The sequence below is a fragment of the Phoenix dactylifera genome, chromosome 7 (genome assembly GCF_051530095.1).
Source record: "Phoenix dactylifera cultivar Ajwa chromosome 7, Ajwa_hap1_PhDact_Kaust_v1.1, whole genome shotgun sequence".
Taxonomy (NCBI): Eukaryota; Viridiplantae; Streptophyta; class Magnoliopsida; order Arecales; family Arecaceae; genus Phoenix; species Phoenix dactylifera.
Genome location: NC_143196.1, coordinates 1335757 through 1356314, shown reverse-complemented (window position 1 = coordinate 1356314; position 20558 = coordinate 1335757). Strand labels below are relative to the sequence as shown.

The window sequence follows — 20558 nt, the reverse complement described above, 5'->3', positions numbered from 1 at the left end:
ATCCACTATGGAGGCTGAGATTGTAGCCTTAGATTCTGCAAGTCAAGAAGCAGAATGGTTTAAGAATCTTATGTCTGAAATACCTATTATGGAAAAGCCTATACCTGCTATCTCTTTGTTATGTGATAATGAAGCTGCAATTAATACTTGTAGAAATACTGAGTATAACAAGAGAAACAGAAGACACATTAGTGTGAGACATAAGACTATTAGATACCTAATTAAAAATGGTATCATAACTTTGGAATTAGTTGGATCTAAAGATAACCTAGCAGATCCTTTAACTAAAGGACTGGCTAAAAGCAAAGTCATAGAAACATCAAAGGGGATGGGACTGAAACCCATAAGGAATCATTGACAATGGCAACCCAACCTATTCTGACTGGAGATCCCAAGATAAAAGGTTCAATGGAAAAAACAAGTTGTTTAATGATTAGTTAGCACTATTATAAAATGACTTTATGTCATTTGGTCTCTCCCTGTGATGTGAGTGCTAAATACAGCAGAGGTATACGGAAGAGTTTAAAACTCTGAATGAGTCCGAGTCTATGGCAAGGCGCTGTGCTGCGAGCACCCTTGGAGGACTCACCTATGTGAGTGTGACTGTGTGGCCGCAGTCTATGGGGATAAGGGTTTAACCCCTAGAGCACTCATGAAACTGAGATATTGGTGCATAAGGCCAGAAAAGGCACCACCTATAATGAACCCAGTATTTGCATTTGTCATGGGTGAAGTATATAGAAATCTGAACCAAAGGATTTGGTTCAAAGCTTTTTAGCTACCACTATACCTTTCAGATGAAAATATACTTTCACTAGGTAAAGGTTCAAAGCCGCAAGCTACCTTTATTGAAGTCGTGACATAAACAAGCCCGGTTTGACTATTTTTTATTTTATAAAGTTTTGAAAACATTTTAATCAGGTGGGGGAATGTTAGATTTTTATTAAATAATGATTAAAAGTTTTCATACTTAAAATATATATATTATACATATATGTTAACAAGGGAGTTTGGCTTGGTGGTTGGTGCGTTGTTTGGGTGGGGATGAGATAACAAGTTCGATTCCCCGTTCCCTCCTTTTTATTTCTATTACGTAAAGCTCGGTTCTCTTGTGCTCGTTGGGCCTGTGCTTGTCCGAGCCGAGCTCGGTTCTCTTGTGCTCGTTGGGCCTGTGCTTGTCCGAGCCGAGGTTCTCTGTGCCTATGCTTATCCGAGCCGAGATTCTCTGCAGCCGAGCTGTGCCTGTGCTTGTCCGAGCCAAGGTTCTTTGCGCATGTGCTTGTGCTCGCTGGGCCCTGCCCCTGCTCGTCCGAGGTTATGTGCGCCTGTGCTCGTCCGACCTGCTCGTCTGAGACTCTTTGCGCTGTGCCTGTGCTCGCTCGGCCCTGCTCGTCCGAGGTTCTGTGTGCCTGTGCTCGTCCGACCCACCTCAACTGAAGCGCGAAGAGCCGAGGCCGAGGTCGGACCACAGGTGTGATGAGCCCAGAGGAGCCGAGGTCGGACAACGGGTACGATGAGCCAAGAGGTGCGTGGGCCGTGCCTCGCACCCATAGCACGAGGAGCCACGTCGCTTCCTCGTTAGCACCTCTTCGCAACCGACCTCGCATCCGCTGGCTATACTCCCAGTGTTTTTTCAAACTTTCTTACCGGTTTTGACCGTTGGATCGGTTTTGGGTCGCGTCTGTCCCGAAGAAGTCTATAAATAGACCTCTTCGGATTAGACAGGATAGATATATATAATTTGAAAGCAGAGAACTTCTATTCTCCCTGTTTGCTATTTTTCTTTCAATCAACGAGCTTGCTGCATACTGATTCTGGGTTCGAAGGCTTCTTTGATCCATGCAAATCATTGAGGCAAAAGGAACAGTGCGAGAGGCTGTTGTATCTCAGGAGTAGAACGCCATCTAAGCCTAGTGCACTGTAAGGCGGCGAAATCTACTTCAAGGAAAGTGACCAACATACCACGCCTCAGCATCTCGGGTTCCATTTTTCCACTTTCTCTATTTATTTTCTCTAAGCCTATTTCTGCCTATTATTTGTTGAAATAGAGTATTATAGATTTAAAATTTTTTGGGACAGTTTATTCCCAACATTTTTGAGGTGTGGCGTTTGGCAGGCTTGCTCGAAATTATATGGCCTGTTTGATAAACCGAAAGGGTGCCGATATGCTCACCTAATAATCTTTCTGCAGTAGGTGTAAATCCAGTTTTTCAGCACCATAAACAATAGTAGATGGTTTGTCATGAATAAAATATTTACCAAAACTTAAAATAAAATTAAAAAAAAAAACAGGGAGTCCAACGGTCGAGAAAGGTTTTTCGTGAGTCAAAGCATTTTCCATATTGAAAATAAGATGATTGCTACCTTATCAGTGTTTGATTATTTATCTAGGAGCTATCCGCCTAAAATATATGCACTAATTATTTGAAGATTCTATAGCTGATCAAATGGTAGGTCATATAAACAGTACAGTTGTTTGGATAGTGAACGTAGGTTTGAATGAGCATAAATTATTTATTTATATTGTATCTTCAGAAAAGATAAATTATTTATTTATGTAGAGTCAGTAGTTGAGTTTGCGAAATAATCTATTTAGAGGGGAAAAAAAACCCTCTTCAAATCGTTCATCCCACCTAAGATGCAGTGCCTTGTGAGACCTACCTTCCATGGTAGGTGTATCATATGGACCCCATCATCTATCAGATATGTTCTCGTACTCCTCCACCAAACTAAAATACATAAACACTATAAGATCGATATGCGTATCTTATGAGGCAACAATTTTCTTATCACATGACATGAGATGATTATTATAGATGGTTAATGGTGAAACTACTAAGCAATGTTTGCAAGTCTTTGAAAAACAAAAAAAAAAAAAAAATCTTCCCATGCGTACATATATAACAGGGGCCTAAACAATATTTTTAAAAGATAAATTCCCTACTCCAAATGTTATTTCTTTAGAATATGGCAACCTAGAAGTTATAACTCTCTTATCTTTGATGAAAAGATAAACTCAAGGGTCTCCCTCTATGCAATTACTTACGGCAAGTAAATAAATTCAAATATTTATGATTATTCAGATCTTGCAGATTATGTTTACATTGCTGTCATCCAACTGCCCCAAAGTTAAATACAAAGAAAAATAAAACCAAGTTGGAGTTGAGGGACTCTGCATGGAGGAGAGTGGGAACTGCTTCAGATGGTGTTGGACTTCAATTAATAGCAAAACCCCACCACCTATGAATCAGTTCATTACTATAAAGCTTTATCTTCGGATCATAATAATTAATTTCTTTACTACAAGTGACCTGTAAATTCATAAGCCTGAAGGGTTTGCAATTTGGTTTGGTATTATACAGGAAATAATTAAATATGGATTTATATGTAAAATTTGGTTGCTTGAATAGATCAAGTGGCGGTGGGTTCGCTCGAGAAAAGCAGAGAGGGGTCAATGGGTTTGCTTGGCACAAAAAAATCGGTCTGTCACATGTGAAGAAGTGATTGATGTGATCTTTTAGTGCGACTCATGAAAGCTATTTAAGCAATAAGTTGCAATCCCAGCATTATAGGGCCTGAAGACTATTTGTAATATTGGAATTTATGAATTAATTCATATAAATGTCCATCCTAACTCAAGGAACCTCATTTATTACGGGGGAGCCAATTAGAATTATGAACTTGAATCCAAAGAATGTAAATTGTTGAACTAGGCTATAGTTTAAACAGTCCAATGGATGATAACAAGATTAGTATTCCTGATAAGATTTTCTTTTTCTTTTTTTTTGCCAAGCGATTCCCTTAGGAAAGATTCTTTGGCAATTTTTTTACTATTTGTTTCTTTTTGGAGCAAAAAGGTGACAGAGATTTGAGATTTTCTGGAATTTGAACTTGAAACAAACAAGTCTTGCAAAACATCACCCATTGTCCACGTATTGTAAGACTGTAGGTGTTTAAACAAGCTAGGGACATTTGCACCCTAGTTTTCTTCAATCATTTGTTCTATGATACCAATTTCATCAGCACATTCCGGAGAATGTGGATTCAACTGATCCATTCTATCTTTTCTAGTTGCCACTATTATGAGTTATTTGTGGTGGTCAAGATGCTGATATCAATTGAGCCTCCTGCAAGAATCCGTGTGGACATATATTTAGTCTCATATCGGTTATTTGCTAGATAAATCTTGGGTACTTATACAGGATCAAGAAACTCAAATAATACCTTCCGACTAGCCATCTTAGATGAGGTCCTGAATTGTTACACCTCCACAAGTGAAGTTTAAGGTAATGCCTTATAGCTAGTTGGCCAAGGTATCTTTCTCTCTCTTTTTTTATGTGCAAAAAATCATAATAAGGATTGAAGTCCAAAGCAAGATAAAAAAAGTACATGCACCCGACCAGAACAAAGAACAGTACACCAACAAAATCATTAGCCCCTCAAAGGATACCATCTTTGCCTCCTTGCGAATTCCCCAACTCAAGGCAAGGGATCAAACTGCAAGCATACATTCCATCCCATATTTCTTGGATTCATGCGGATTATGTTAACAAGCAGCCAAAGGTCGTATAAAAGAGAGAACCAATGAGAGAGGCTGGTGAGAAAGACAGGGTGGCGTAACGCGGCCAGCATTGCAAATAACCTATTTAAATATCCAAGTTCTCTTTTCAGGAAAATTTAATATCAAGGGACTCTGCAGCTTAAAATTGTTCCCTATCTTTAACCAATTAATATAGTGTTGACAGCGCATGCTTTGAATAATCCATTTCTGTGAATTGCACCAATAACCTAACATGTTGGCAAGATAAGTGAAAGGAAAAGATGATAAAAAGAGGTTTTGATTGCAATATATTGCACCAACAACCAATGAGAAAACCTGCAAATTAGTTGATTGCAGCAATTTATTGAAAAATACGGAAGAAGTGAAATGATCGGATTTTCTTAAAGAAATCATGTTTTATTTATTGTATTTTGTAGAAAATCTTATTAATCTTATTCAATTGAAAGCATTTGTATTCAAAGAATCTAGTTGATCATCATTTCAAATTTTAGAATAACCTTGCAACATTGGCGTCGTGTGTTGAGAGATGTTGATCTATCATTTAGAAAAAAACTGACTTACATCAGGATACAGAGCTCATATAGTTGTACATTGAAGATACAGAGATCTTTCAAATCACTTATAACATTGTTTAGCTTGTTGAATAGCTTAACATGTCTACTTACATACCACTATCTTTTGTAAAAAAATTTATTGCTCTTTTATATTTTTTTTTGCTTGTAAATTTTTTATAAATAATTTCTATAAACTCCTCTTTTTCTAATAAAGACCGGATGGTTTTGCCTCAAAAAAAAAAAAAAAAAAAAAAATAGAACTAATAAATCTGATGGTATGATACATGGACAGATGGATGTGTTGAATAGCATCCAATTGGACTGGAGGATGGTGACGGTGTCTCCCAAGTCTACCATTCCATCTGCTAATTGTGATTGCGATAGGCGGTGATGTGATGCAGACCACATCGAAGATGGTGAGAATTAATTTAGAGCATTGCTTCTTATTTCATTTCAGGCTCGCCGATCATAAGCTAATCGGGATGTTACTGTTGAGTTGTCCCTTGTGTACTAAGCTAGCAAAAAATTGAATCATTTCTTGATTCATTTGTGTTCATCATCTTCTTGCATGCGCCATGTGCCATTTCACTTGTAGTTTCTTCTGATCGAAGAAACTGCATATGTTGGTTGGGGTTATTACATGGGGAAACTAGGAAGAAATATTTAAGGGAAATTGTCCCCACAATATACGAGCACAGAACAAGAGATTTTGCTTAAATTTAGTTGCATGCGGAGTCGCATGCTCCGGTTTCCTGCTAGCATTATTCAAGTTAGATTACATAAAATGGTGTTTGGCGTGAAAAATGGATGTAATTGCATGCTCTAGACATTCTTGAAAGATTATATTCATATGTTTCAATGTTGCGGCCGGATGTTTTCAATCGCCATTATCCCTGAAGCACATCCAATTCACCACCCATGCGTTTCTCCACAAAATATTAGAGATATGCTTAGTTTCATGGTCCGATGCAAATTTTTTTTTGCCATATATCATTGGATCGAATTTTTCGCTGCATGCAATTTACACCATAGATAGCAGTATAATTTTGAATAGCTAATGTAACAACTCAGAATCTCACCCAAAATGGCTAGGTGGAAGGTATTATTCGAATTCCTTAATTCTGCATAAGTATCCAAGGTCTATCCTGCGAATAACCGATGTGAGACTAAACACACGCCCACTCGGATCCTCACATACTCCTCCCGTTCAAGCCTTGATGTCCTCGTCAGGCTAAAACTTTAAATCTATTTAAATTTAATCACAAACATTTCGATCGACTCATGGTTTGCCCCAATAGATTCGTGTTACAGTGTCTCCTATTCCACATAGGTTATGGGCTGAGTCTGCTTAACAACTCAAACCTTATCCAAAATGGCTAGTCGGAAGGTATTATTTGGATTCCTTGATTCTGTATAAGTATCCAATATGTACCTAATAAATAATCGATGCGAGACTAAACACACGTCCGCTCGGATTCTTACAGCTAATGCATCATTTGATCATGAAGACATATAACTACCCAACGGAATATACACCATGTGACGTACATAACAGTACATCTTGCAACGCCCGAAGCAGCTTTGGTCGGCCTGTATCACATCCAAACCCATCATCCCTCTTCTGATGCCCTGCACTTGATGTCACATCAGCATCCATATGATGTGGCTTTCTTGGAGGTTTTGGAGGTCATGAAAGTTGGATGTATTCAGCATTAGTTGTTCCGTCCCTTATGTCTCGGAGGCAATGAGTTGGATCGGACCAACCATATGTCTTTAGTACCTAAGCTGGGCCCCAGGTGTCAATCGATATGACCACAGCCAATGCGATTCGAACACGGTCGCAATCCAGTTGTATAAGCGGAGTGATACGATTGCAAGGCAGATCATTTTCCATTGGCCCCAGCTCAACATCACATTCTATGTGCAGTGCATTGAATTTGATCTCATGACTTTACATGCCTCAATTTGTTAATTAATTGAACTTAGTCCAAAATCATTGCTCCTCTTTTTGTTATTTAGAGTATTGGGTGGATGGATGTCCAAGCAAAATTATTCGAGTCATCTTTTTATAGTCCCTATGATAAGAGTAATTGCAACGTGTATATTCCATGACTTACGTATCCCGATATGTGAACTCCTTTCCATCGGCTATCTCTTGCCATATCTATTCTTGTCGCTAACGTGCTATCTAAACTTCGCAGGTGGGCTAGGGCCATTTGTCTAATTGAAGGCATCGGTTGCGAACTTTGTTTTTTAAATATTAAAAGTTTTCATTTTGTAGACGATGCACTATCTTTTTGTGCCAAAAAGAGAGAATCTGTGATTGTAGTGAAAATGCTTCTACTTGCCTTTGAGATTGCAGCTCGGTTGAAGATCAATGTCCACAAAAGCTCCTTACTATACATCAATATAAAAGAAAGGCAAGTAATATGATCAGATCCCAAAAAAAGGATGAATTTTCTCTCAAAATAAATTTAAAACAAAAATGAAGGAATTTTGAAAGTAGGGCTTATGTCTCTTTTTCTTATCTTCTAAACTAAGATACATAGCCTCTATTTATAATACTAGTGAGGTTCTACCTTATACAATTTGGGTTGAATTTCTCTTCTAATTCAAATAAGACTAGATCTCCAAAAATAGATAAAAAATAAAAATTCTACAGAAGGTAGATCTCGACTTCCAAAAGTACATGCTTCCAAGGATAACCTGACAAACATCCAAAAAAACTACTTCACAACTTACCTCGTCAATATGCATCTCAATTATGGCGAATTTGAAGGTACACAACTTGGTAATCTTCAACTTAATATCTTTCTGAACCAATCGAGAGGGTAGAGGCTTGGATGAGATTAGATCTGCAATCCTAGCTTCTGAACCAAATTTCAAAGATGAGGTTCTTCTAACTTTCAAGATCTACAGTAGCCTCGATGATGCTCTGCTTCTTCTGGATCTTCAAGTGATTCACAGAGACATCAAAGCTAGTAATGTATTGCTCGATAGCGAATTTAATGGAAGGCTAGGTGATTTTGGCCTAGCTAGATTATATGATCATGGGACTGATCCCCGAACCACCCATGTCGTTGGAACTATGGGGCTATATTGCACCAGAGCTTTCTAAGACCAGCAAGGCCACCACTAGGTCTGATGTGTTTGCATTTGGAGCACTTGTCCTTGAGGTTGCTTGTGGGAGAAGGCCAATCGAGCCAAGTGAACAAGCAGAGGAGCAGATTTTGGTGGATTGGGTGTTTAAGAATTGGCAAAGGGGACCTCTCCTTGAGACAAGCAACCCAAGAGCAGAAGAAATGGAGCTGGTTTTGAAGCTTGGATTACTTTGTTCACACCCCATGCCTGCAGCTAGGCCGAGCATGAGGCAAGTGACACAATTCTTGGAGTGTGATGTTCCCCTCTGTCACGCCCCCGTCTCTGCGAGGCACGAGAGGCACCTAGTGCCCACGTGGGGGCCACATGAGGGGGGAACACGGGGCTCCCCTGCCAGATATTGTCCGGTTCTGGGGCTTCACGCAAGCGTCCTTCACCCCTCCCCGGTTTTGTTTTCCACCCAAAACGCGTCTGCAGGATTAGGAGACACCCGCCTCATATGCCCAGGCTCTGAAACGAGTCTTTCCAATGTGGGACTATTGGGCCTTACACCCTTCCCACCATCGGACAAGAGTCGTCCTTGGCTCTGATACCAAATGTCACGCCCCCGTCTCTGCGAGGCACGAGAGGCACCTAGTGCCCACGTGGGGGCCACATGAGGGGGGAACACGGGGCTCCCCTGCCAGATATTGTCCGGTTCTGGGGCTTCACGCAAGCGTCCTTCACCCCTCCCCGGTTTTGTTTTCCACCCAAAACGCGTCTGTAGGATTAGGAGACACCCGCCTCATATGCCCAGGCTCTGCAACGAGTCTTTCCGATGTGGGACTATTGGGCCTCACACCCTCCCTGAGCTATCACATATTGATCCAATTGCTTGCAGCTTGGTGTCAATCCCAAGTGAAGAGTCTGGTAATTACAACATTATGCTGTATCCTTCCTTAGTGACTGTCGAATTAGTTCAATCCATTGGTGAGTAAATCAAAATCTTATTCTAAGTACCCTTGTTTAATCTCCATATGGTTAAAATGTCACTGTTCTGTTTCTCTTGAGGCAATCTACTACCATATTATATGTATTGTTGGCTTGTTATTTACAGCTAAATTAACTTTGTTTGTTAAGTATATGAACATCATTTCCTCGAATGATCTTGCCTCTTGTATGTGCTGTAAATCTTTTCGTTTTGATAGTGCAATCCAAGGCTATTGGATTATAGGGTTCAAATAAAAAAGGCTAGTGGGCTACACACAAATGAGAACCAGCCCCTGACCAGGGCTGAACTGCAGCCAACAACGCACCAACTACTTCGCAATCAATCCTTGTCCGTTCCGGATGGAAGTGGGCCTTCTTGTACTGGGTCCGGAATGCTGGTGACCTTATAAACTCATTTTAAGAAAAAGGAATAAGAATCGAAATGGAATGGATTTTTTTAAATTAATACATTTTATTTTAATATTTTGGTATTTTCTCTGTCATTGTAATTCATAATTTTATTATACCCTTGCGGTGTTACTATGAAGGAGAGATGGAAACGACTAAAACAGTACTATTAATATCAGAGCATTGATCAGAGAGGGGATGGTTAGGGCTTCTTTTTCTCGTATTGTCCGGCCGAACTTTGTCGTGTTTGGACCTGCTTATCTCCTTCTTCCATTTTAATTATTTCTATTTTTTTGAGGAGTCAATAGGCACAGTGTGGCTGAAGGAATTTATTGCTGAGTAGAGTAGAGAGAGTTTATATGGAGAGGAAGAGGAAAAGAAAGAAGAGAAAGAAACCAAAAAAAAAAAAAAAAAGTACAAGACAACCGGCAAATTGGACTCTAATCTTCCTGCAGAAAGTCTTTACAGCTGTGAAATCCTTGTCCAGAAAACTATGGAGAAGGGGCAGACAACACCACCATTGTTAGCGAATCTATAACATGAGTCAACAGAACAAATGCCACTCTTGATGAACTTCCATACAAGAACATCTGCTAATCTTGATAGGAGCGAGTCATTGAAATGTTTAAAATCACCCCCCACAATCCACGGACCAGGTAAAGACATTTTGATGTGTTTGAGTTCGTGCCAAAATTAAGGAAGTCTTGAGATTATGCTCTGTCGGCCCATACACACAAGTGAAGGTCCAAGATGCTTCGAGCTTTCTATCCATCCACGGAACCGTGACCAAGAACCTGTTAATTTCACTTTTAATGACCTCAAACCCTGCTTCATTCCAACTATAAGAATGCCCACTGCAGAGCCAACCGCATCCCCTAATAGCCATTTGTCGATTTTTTCTCTCGGTAATGACTGAAGCACACCGGGGGTTGGGGATGGCCACTGCTGATTCGTGAGACTTGCAGATTGGTCAGAGAGATAGAGTCCTTCCAGGCAGCACATATGTGTCGAAAAACAAATAGAGCTGTAGATTTGATTGGCTCCTTCGTTGCTCAGCACTTCGAAGAGTTTATCTGAACTAGGGCCGCTGATATTTCTTCTTTCTTGTATCATTTTCTTTCTTTTGACTTGGCAGGTTATATCCACGTAAGAGCTATATGAAATGCCGATTTTACCAAAAAAAAAAAAAAAAACACAATCTCTAACCATTCCCCCTCTTTTTTCTTTTTTTTTTTCTTTTTTGATACACTAACCATTCCCTTTTCACTGGCTCCCCAATACCATGGACATTCCAACAAATAATAGTCATAATTGAAAGGCCAAGACAACATTGATATCCAAACAAACGTAGGAAGCATAATGACCGAAAACCAGAAAGAGTGGGAGCAACATACGTAGAGACTCATATCCACCCCCCACAGGGACAGGAGGGATCCTTCTACTAAGTACAAACAAACTGGGGGCATCATAATAGCTTCCAACTTAGGTCCATAACAACCTCACCCAGGATACAATAGACGACTAAACTGAGCTTAAAGAGGCTCTGCTCTCCTCCATGCAATGGATGATTTTAACAATGTTCTCAACTTCAGAATCCAATATCTTCACCCCAGAAAGCCTCTGGGTCAACAGATTTCAAGAGCAAGTGAGACTTAGCAACCTCAAACTGGAGACTCTTCGAGCAAGCATGCGGATGGACCTCGTTGCCAGATCTCTGCTCGGCGTCCGACGGGGGTACAGGAGGCTTGCTAGTGCCACCTTTCTTCTTCTTTGCCAGGAGAAGCTTGGCTGTTGCTATCTTGACTCCATGAAGGGCTTTCATCCTTTGGGCCCGTTTACCCCGACCCCGAGGAGACTCCGATGCGGGTAAAGGTGAAGAAGACGCTAGCCGGTGCAGGTTTGCCGTAGCCTGGAGAGACTAACGCTGAAGGGTCCACCATTGGCGGCGAGGAGGTTTCAGCTGCCATTCATCTTGGAGTGTGGCTCAATTCTTGCCGAAACAGTGCTGGGAGGGTGGGAGGAAGACACAGGAGAGAAAGGGGCATCAATACCAGTGGAAGGAGCTCTGCTTCTAGCTTCACTGCAAAGGGGAAAGGCCGGATTGCATGGTGGTAGCCTAGTGGTACTGGGCAGCAATTCTAACCACAAGGTCTCAAGTTCGAATCGCTGCGGCGACGATTAAATTGTGGACCGGAGCTCACTACTTTGGCCACTGCTTGGACTTGTGGTATAGGACCGCTCTTGAACCGCTAGTAGCCGGGGTGGTGCCGGGTGTGACGTACTCACACGTGGGACTCGAGCCAGAGCTCAGAGGAGTAGCTGAGCCGGGCCTACGGGTGGGGAGGGTATGAGTAAAACCGGTCGGGGTGCCCAACACACGGCCATTTCTGCCCGCATCGAACATTCTCCTGGCGGGGCGGGGGCCCAGTGGGGCTGCTACGCGGGGGTGGGCTTGTCCCTTCCTCCCCCCTACCCCTTTTGTTTCATCAAAAAAAAAAAAAAAAAAAAAAAAAAAAAAGGGGAAAGGCCGGATTGCATGGTTTGATCCCGGCAGGTCTGAGGTTGGACCCTTCTCTGCATGATGGGCCGAGCTACAAAGAGTTGGCGAGCGTGGGCGGCGTGGAAATTGGGCCAGTTCGGCTTCTGGGCAAAAGGGATCCGAATGTCGAGGCCCAGAGAAAGAAGCCCAACCCAAAGATCGTTCTGAGCAGGCTTAGCCAGCACCTTTAGTGACCCAGATTTCAAATTTACAAGGATCGGCGTCAACACCTGAGGAGAGAAATTGATGGGTGCCGTGGGGGAACGAGCCGTCCCGCTCGTCCGTTCCCAACAGCCAGGTTCACAGAACCCCTATTTCCGGTGGGGGTCAACTCCAGCCTTAAATGCTCGATTGCCGAGTTGTGAACCCGGCTCGGCTCACCTTGCTCCCAATAACCCAATAACTCGGACGAGTCACCTTCTCCGATGGTTCTCCCTCTATCTTTCCTAGGGCTGCAAATGGGTCGGATCGATTTGTAACCCGACCCGAACCACATAAGATCCAACCCGATCCGAATTTTAGAACCCGCGAGACCGGGTCTGATTCTAAATTTGAACTTATTCTACTTTTTGGATCGGGTTGGGTCCACCCAATTTTGATCCGAATCCGGATCCGACCCGATCTATTTTTTCTGGGGTCAGTTTTTTACTATTATATAGTGGAACTTTGAATATAAAAATATGTAAATCCGAACCCGATCGAATCCGACCCGAATGATCCGTCAAGTCAAAATTTATAGGCATGGACTCGATCCGACCCGATTTTCAACCGGATCGGATCTGAGTCCATATTTAGGATCCGACTCGATCCGACTCATGTGCTATGGTGTTCTTGTCCCGTTTCCTTTGCTGATGAAAAGTGAGGTGGCTTGAAAGCCAAAAATTTGGCCATTCCTTGAATGAAATTGAAACAACCTAGAGAATGACTCAACTCTTTCTTCTGTAGAGCCTCTTTCCCACTTCTTTGCCATCCAAATAAAAAATCGAATCCAGACTGCTCACATAGTCCGCACATTTCTGAAATAAAAACAAAAAAAAATGTGGTCGTTTTCAATCTTTAAAAACAAGACCATCCCAAGATTTAGAAACATTGTATATATGCAAACGACATTTAACATGTTCCCATCATACTGAGGTCATTCAGAAAGCAAAACTCTTCCATCCAATTGCAATGCCACACTCGTACCCACCCAAATACCGTGTTACAGCGGCTAACCAACTCTCTGAGGACTCGTCGCGGCAATCTGCTGACTTCTGGTGCAAAGTTTTACTGCTTGTGTTTTGAAGTCTATAGTCCGACTTCTAAATCGTCATCAGGATCAGGAGAGACGGCATTATCAACCCAGCCTCTGGATCTCATATCCAACACCAGATTCTTTCCTTGCTGAGCAATCTCTTCTTCCCCTAACAAAGAAGATTTATGGGTGTCCAAGAACACAGGAAAAAACTAATGCCAAGTATCTTTCTGGAGACTCTGGTGGTCTGTGTTCTCTTCCTAGAAGTTTCAGCTTCAATAGATGGCGAATTTACCTTCAATGGCTTCCAAGGTGCTAATCTGAGCTCCGACGGAGTAGCATCAGTGATGCCCAATGGTCTCCTGAGACTGACCAACCTCACGATGCATGCGACGGGCCATGCCTTCCATCCCACTTCGCTTCTCTTCAAAAATTCTCAAATCGGCAGCGTCATCTCCTTCTCTACGACATTCGTGTTTGCAATCGTCCCGGGATATCCACTAGGTGGCATGGGGATGGCCTTCGTTCTCTCTCCTTCCAAAAATCTCTCTGGAGCCACACATAGCCAGTACTTGGGCCTCTTCAACCCCAGTAACAATGGCAACTTATCAAACCATATTGCTGCAGTTGAGCTCGACACATCCTTCAACCCTGAATTCAAAGACATCAACGACAATCATGTAGGAATCGACATCGATAGCTTGGTTTCCACCGAGTCCTATTATGCCGGCTATTTCACAAATGATGGCAAGTTTAGGAACCTTACCCTCATGAGTGGCGAACCAATGCAAGTTTGGATCGACTACGATGGTAAAGCAATGCAGCTTAATGTAACGTTGTCTCCTTTCAAAGCACCTAAACCAAATCATCCTATCTTGTCTTCAAATATCAACCTTTCCAGCGTATTCTTCGACCGCATGTATGCGGGCTTCTCAGCATCTACCGGCACGGTTCAAGCATCTCACTACATTCTTGGGTGGAGCTTCAAGTTGGATGGGATTGCTCAGCCACTAGATTACTCCAAGCTGCCACATCTCCCTCGGAGCAAATCCAAACGGAGGCCAAGGGGTATGGCTATTTGGATCCCCATATTGGTGTTGGTGTTCTTCTTAGTAACTGCGGCTATTGTTCTTTTTGTCGTGAGAAGGAAGAACAAGTTTGCAGAGATTCTTGAGGACTGGGAACTTGAATATGGAACTCATAGGTTCTCATACAGAGATCTCTACAGAGCCACCCACGGCTTCAAAGACAGCGGCCTTCTTGGAGTAGGAGGCTTTGGGAGGGTCTACAAAGGGGTCCTACGCACTTCTAATACTGAAGTTGCTGTCAAAAGGGTCTCCCATGAATCCAAGCAGGGGGTGAGGGAGTTTGTAGCTGAGATCACGAGCATCGGTCAGCTCCGGCATCGCAGCCTGGTCCAGCTCCTGGGTTACTGCCGGCGCAAGGGGGAATTACTGCTGGTATATGAATTCATGCCCAATGGCAGCCTCGACAAGCTTCTGTTCGACCAGAAGAAATCCATCCTGGATTGGGCTCAAAGGCTTCGGATCATCAACGGCGTCGCTCTCGGCCTCCTGTACTTGCATGAAGAGTGCGAGCAGGTCATCGTCCATCGAGACATCAAAGCCAGCAACGTACTGCTAGACGATGAATTGAACGGTAAACTAGGAGATTTTGGGCTCGCAAGGCTATACGATCATGGGAGCGATCCAAGAAGCACCATTGCGGTGGGAACAATGGGCTATCTCGCACCGGAGCTCACCAAGAGAGGGAAGGTGACTACGAGCACTGATGTGTTTGCTTTTGGAGCTTTCCTTCTCGAGGTTGCTTGCGGACGAAGGCCAATCGAACCGAGAGCATCAAAGGAGGAGACAGTATTGGTCGACTGGGTCATGAAGAATTGGCGAAGAGGAGCTATTCTCGGTGTTGTGGACTGGAGATTGCAAGGTCGATACGTAGTCGAGGAAGTCGAGCTAGTGTTGAAGCTGGGGCTGCTTTGCTCGCACCCGTCACCAGCTGCAAGGCCTAGCATGAGGAATGTGATACAGATACTAGATGGTGTCCTTCCAATGCCGGAGCTGGTGGTTGATCAATAGGAACTGCTTCAGTTCAGTCTGAAGGCAGATGATTGAGTAGAATTCACTGTCAAGTGTCAATCGAACTCTGTTAATGAATTAGGAGGGTGCCAACTGACCTAGTTTGGTTCAGTTGGCAAAACATCTTGTGCTTTTAAGAGACATGGATTTTATGAATCACCAAGCTACTTTGACATATGAATTGCTGAACGTTGTGACAATATATATGTTTAGCCATATGGGAGGTTATGTTGTTTCTAGGATTCCAAGAATAGGTGCCCAAAAGATCTTCCTTGGCTCTTTGATTTTTTTTTGCTACAGGTAAATGATCAAGTTATACGCAGAGACACACGCATGTCCAAATGCAAGCGCATGGCACTACAGCTGCATCAAGTTTTTTCAGATCAAAACATATCAAGAATAATCTAAAACTATAACAAATATTTATAAATTAATCAATAAGATATAGTGAATATACTATATCTATTAATTAATATATTATGATAGATAATATACGAACATTATTAATAACCTATTCGACATAAGATCGGATTGATTACTGGTCCTATACAAACATGAATGCAAGCAACCACAGACACTACTACTAATGGAAAAAAAAAAATTGATGCTACTAGTTTGGGTATGTCATGCAGGATAGCCAAAGCCAAAAATGTCTGCATCTGGGATTCCCATCCAATTAGGACCTACCCCTAGTTGACCATGATCCGGAAAAATGATAGGAAGAAATGTGGCATCCATGTAAGACACGTACGGCCATTTCCAAGAAGTTGCAGCATCCTGTTAGCTAAAGGACTTCATGGTTCATTTTAAAAAAAATAAATAAAAGAAGAAAAAGGAGCCGGGGAGAAAAATCTCTGTGACCATAGGGTTGTAGGCTTCAAAAACTTAAAAACACCTATTCTTTTTTATAGGTGCTTGTAGACTTGACACAACTTGGGCTAGATTGACTTGAAACCTTGCTCATATTTTTGGCTCTAGTAGGGCTGGATGAACATAAATTAACTTGGGTTGGGTATGGTTTAAACAATGTCAAACCAACATGAATTGGGGCTGGCTCATATTTAGAATTTGGGCAATTGATGTCACACAAATGTCAAACAGAATTTTCATAACAGAGCACCTAACTCAGGTCCAATCAGAAACTAAATTCTTCTTCTTTGTAGGACTCCCAATGTCTCAACTAGGTAAAACTCAAGCTTTTTTTTTTCTTGATGGAAGGTAAGAAACCAAACTTAATTCATACTTCATGATTTAAGTTCTCAGTTGAATCTAGCTTAAACACATTTAATTGTATTTGGGATGAAATTTTGGAGATAAGCATGAATTCCGTTGGTATTTAGTTTATCTCTAATGAAATGTTTAAAGTCATTGTGCTGAATAAAATAGGAAGAGAAGGTTGGGTCTGGACGCTGGAAAGTCATCTCAGGCTTGGATTGGTTGTCAACTTAACCCAACTACCTACACTGCACCTCAAGAAACATGGCATCCGTGACTAACTCCGATTTTGTCAATGCGAACGCTTTGAAAAACAAAGCTACTGTAGACCAAGATCGTCATAAGTGACAAACTATCGGCCAAAAAGTCATCGTAAATTTATTAATGATGGAGACTTCGATGGAGACTTCCCTTAGTATATACTGGTGAGGTCTTGAGTTGTCCCTACTTTTTTTGTATGGTTTTGAAACAAAAATATTGCTCTTTTGAAGACAACTTGGCCTACTGGAATCTTGACAATTTTGGGATGACTCAAGCAAGCATCATTATTCTACAAATACGCCGACCTCATTCCCCTAGTTAGGACTTCCGAAGATGCAGTAGCATATGTCAATGATTTTTTTAACAAACGTAAATGGTTTCACCTAACAAATAAAAACAACATTTGGGGCTCCTTGAGCCCATCTTCTCTCGAAAATATTATATCCAATCAAAGACAGGTCCTGGCTTCTTGTTTCCTGCACTGCAATGTTTCTAAAGCTTGTGATCTGGCTTCTCCTCCTAAGGTTTACAGCCTCGAGTGAAGATGGCTTCACCTTCAACGGATTCATCGGTGCAAACCTAAGTCGGGACGGCGCTGCAGTGGTGACGCCGGAAGGACTGCTGAGACTGACCAATACCACAGACCAAACCAAGGGCCATGCCTTCTACCCTGTTCCCCTCCATTTCCGGCCATCTCCGACCGCTACCGTCCTCACCTTCTCCACCACCTTTGTCTTTGGGATAGTCACCGAATACAGTGGGTTCAGTAGCCATGGCTTTGCCTTCTTCATCTCCCCATCCAATGACCTCTCCACAGCTCTAGGAGTTCAGTATCTGGGCCTCTTTAACTCGAGCGACAATGGTGATCCATCTAACCATATCGTTGCAGTCGAGTTCGACACAATACTCGACCCTGAATTCGAAGACATCAATGACAACCATGTCGGAATTGATGTCAATAGCTTAATATCCAACAAATCCTCTACAGCAGGCTATTTCAGCGACCAGGGCAACGAATTGAAGAGCCTAAGCCTCGTCAGTGGCGAACCCATGCAAGTTTGGGTAGACTACGATGGCATCAAAATGCAACTTAACGTCACGTTGTCTCCTCTGGGAACATCAAAACCCAATCATCCTCTCCTGTCTTCAACTATCAATCTCTCGAGCATCATGTTGGATCCCATGTTTGTGGGCTTCAGTGGATCTCAAGGTATTAGTCGATCATCCCATTATATTCTAGGTTGGAGTCTGAAGACTGATGGAAGAGCCGATGACCTCAACCTGTCAAGTCTACCTTCACTTCCTCGACGGAGAAACCTCGAGAAGAAAACAAACTATCTGAGAGCTTTGTTGCCATCTTCACTATCTGCGATTGTATTAACGGCTGTCGCCCTTGCAACTTTCATGGTGATAAGGAAGAGGAAGTTTGCAGAGTTGATTGAGGATTGGGAGCTTCAGTATGGGCCACACCGGTTCTCGTACAAGGACTTGTACATGGCGACCAAGGGTTTCGCGGACAAAGAACTTCTTGGCTCTGGAGGCTTCGGCCGGGTCTACAGAGGAACCTTGCCCGCTTCCAACATGGAAGTTGCTGTCAAGAGAGTTTCCCATGAGTCTAGACAAGGGATGAGGGAGTTCATAGCCGAGATTGTGAGCATAGGCCAACTCCGGCATCGAAATCTGGTGCAACTTCTAGGATATTGCCGCCGGCGCAACGGCGAGCTTCTTCTGGTCTACGAGTTCATGCCTAATGGCAGCCTCGACAAGCTCCTCTTCAACAAGGATGGGTTCATCCTTGACTGGCGTCGGAGGCTTCAGATCATCAAAGGTGTGGCCTCGGGACTGCTATATCTGCATCAAGGCTGGGAGAAGGTAGTGATTCACAGAGATATCAAGGCCAGCAACGTGTTGCTAGACTGTGAGCTGAATGGGAGGCTCGGTGACTTTGGCCTGGCCAGATTATATGATCATGGGACAGATCCTCATACCACTCATGTCGTCGGAACTTTGGGCTATATTGCACCAGAACTCACAAGAACCGGCAAGGCGACCACCGGCACCGATGTCTTCGCTTTCGGAGTTTTCCTTCTTGAGGTTGCCTGTGGAAGGAGGCCGCTGGACCTAACAGCACCGGAAGAGGAGGAGCTGTTGGTGGATTGGGTGGTGGGAAATTGGAAAAGAGGAGAGCTCCTCGAATCATGCGATCGGAGACTGGCAGGAGAATATCCAGCGGAGGAAATGGAATTAATGTTGAAACTGGGGCTGCTCTGTTGTCACCCGTTGCCTGCGGCAAGGCCGAGCATGCGGCAAGCGATGCAGATACTGGATGGCCATGTTCCCCTGCCAGAATTTTCGCCCAGTTATCTGAGTGATAGCATCATGGAGTTCTTCACTGATGAAGGCTTTGATGATAACATTTCATCCTATCCATCATCTGCATTTGTAAGCTCTATGCTTTCAGGAGGTCGCTGATGCAATGCTGTATCTCTTTTAATTTTTTTAGATGGAAATTGGATTTAGAACATTGTATTATTAGCATTCTGTCAAGTAACATTGCCTACCATCCTTGATGGCAGCCTGTGTATGCCATTTGAATTCCAAGCCAGGGTTCATAAAAATCTGGTTTAGCTAATTATAGATGCAGTGAACTTACATATTTAAATCTATCATATACCAATTCTGTGGCCCTTGGTGGTGAAGCACATAGGTGGTATTTTTCCTCTGTTTTCATGTAGAGAGAGATGAGACTCTTCTCTTTAGCGCTTGCAACCTCTGCAACAAAAGCAAAATCGGAGAATCAATTCTATTAGGCTTCACGTTAAGGAGATGATTTCGTAATTTACCTCAAAAAAAAGGGAAATGGTTTTGTAAATAACTTGAAGTAAAGAGCTTTTGCTTGTTCATCGAGATGGACTTGCAGATTTTATCCCAAGAATGGACTTGAAGATTTTATCTTTTCTAGGTTGGTCATAAAGAAAATGGAGAAAAATAAATGTCTACTCAATATTGAAGGGAACTAGTTGAACTACAGTGAATCTTGAAAGAGTAATGCCCATGCCCATGACAAAATTTCAGAAGAACATTTGTTTTGAGGGATAGTGATAAGCAACATCCAGAAGAAAAACTCCAGAGGAGAAGACATGAGCCATAGTTGCCGACTTCTAAGTTCTTGTCAGCTCTGGAATCTGGATCAATACAGCTCGTGGTTCCAGCCACATTGATAGTTTGAGGATTAGTCCTATGATCCCATGATATATCCAGGCCAAAATCACCTAACCTTCTATTGAGGATTATTTGTGACATCATGACATTAGTGTGCGACCACTTTACTAGTAAAATTACTTCCATCGACAAAGACCACCAACAGATAGTTGTAGGCCATGGTAGTTGTAATTATTATTCTACAACTATGTATCGTGGATTGAACGGTAAGGTCTTCATTGTCAAACTTGCTTGTCGTTAATCTAGTGTTATGCATCTCATGTCAAGATATTATTTAGGTGAAAGCATATTTAAAATGTAGCAAAAAAAATAAAAAATCTAACACTATATAAAAGTCTTTTGATGATGACACTATAAAAGACAAAATTTTCTTTTACGTCGATATGTTCGCACCTCACGT

At 42.4% G+C, this 20558-nt stretch overlaps 1 long non-coding RNA gene and 2 pseudogenes across 3 annotated transcripts; all 3 read left to right on the top strand.

The window, feature by feature from the left end:
* The first annotated feature begins 451 nt into the window (after positions 1–451).
* LOC149753093 (uncharacterized) lies at positions 452–1562 on the top strand. The gene is made up of 2 exons (XR_016395839.1): positions 452–1314; positions 1399–1562. It is a non-coding gene; the product is annotated as an uncharacterized LOC149753093 (long non-coding RNA).
* Positions 1563–13360: 11798 nt separating this feature from the next.
* On the top strand, positions 13361–15633 carry LOC103707661 (L-type lectin-domain containing receptor kinase SIT2 pseudogene; annotated as a pseudogene). Its single transcript, XR_015967131.2, has one exon. The product of XR_015967131.2 is annotated as an L-type lectin-domain containing receptor kinase SIT2 pseudogene (transcript).
* A 1697-nt stretch (positions 15634–17330) lies between these two features.
* LOC103707662 (L-type lectin-domain containing receptor kinase SIT2 pseudogene) lies at positions 17331–19554 on the top strand (annotated as a pseudogene). Its single transcript, XR_015967130.2, has one exon. The product of XR_015967130.2 is annotated as an L-type lectin-domain containing receptor kinase SIT2 pseudogene (transcript).
* Positions 19555–20558: the final 1004 nt, after the last annotated feature.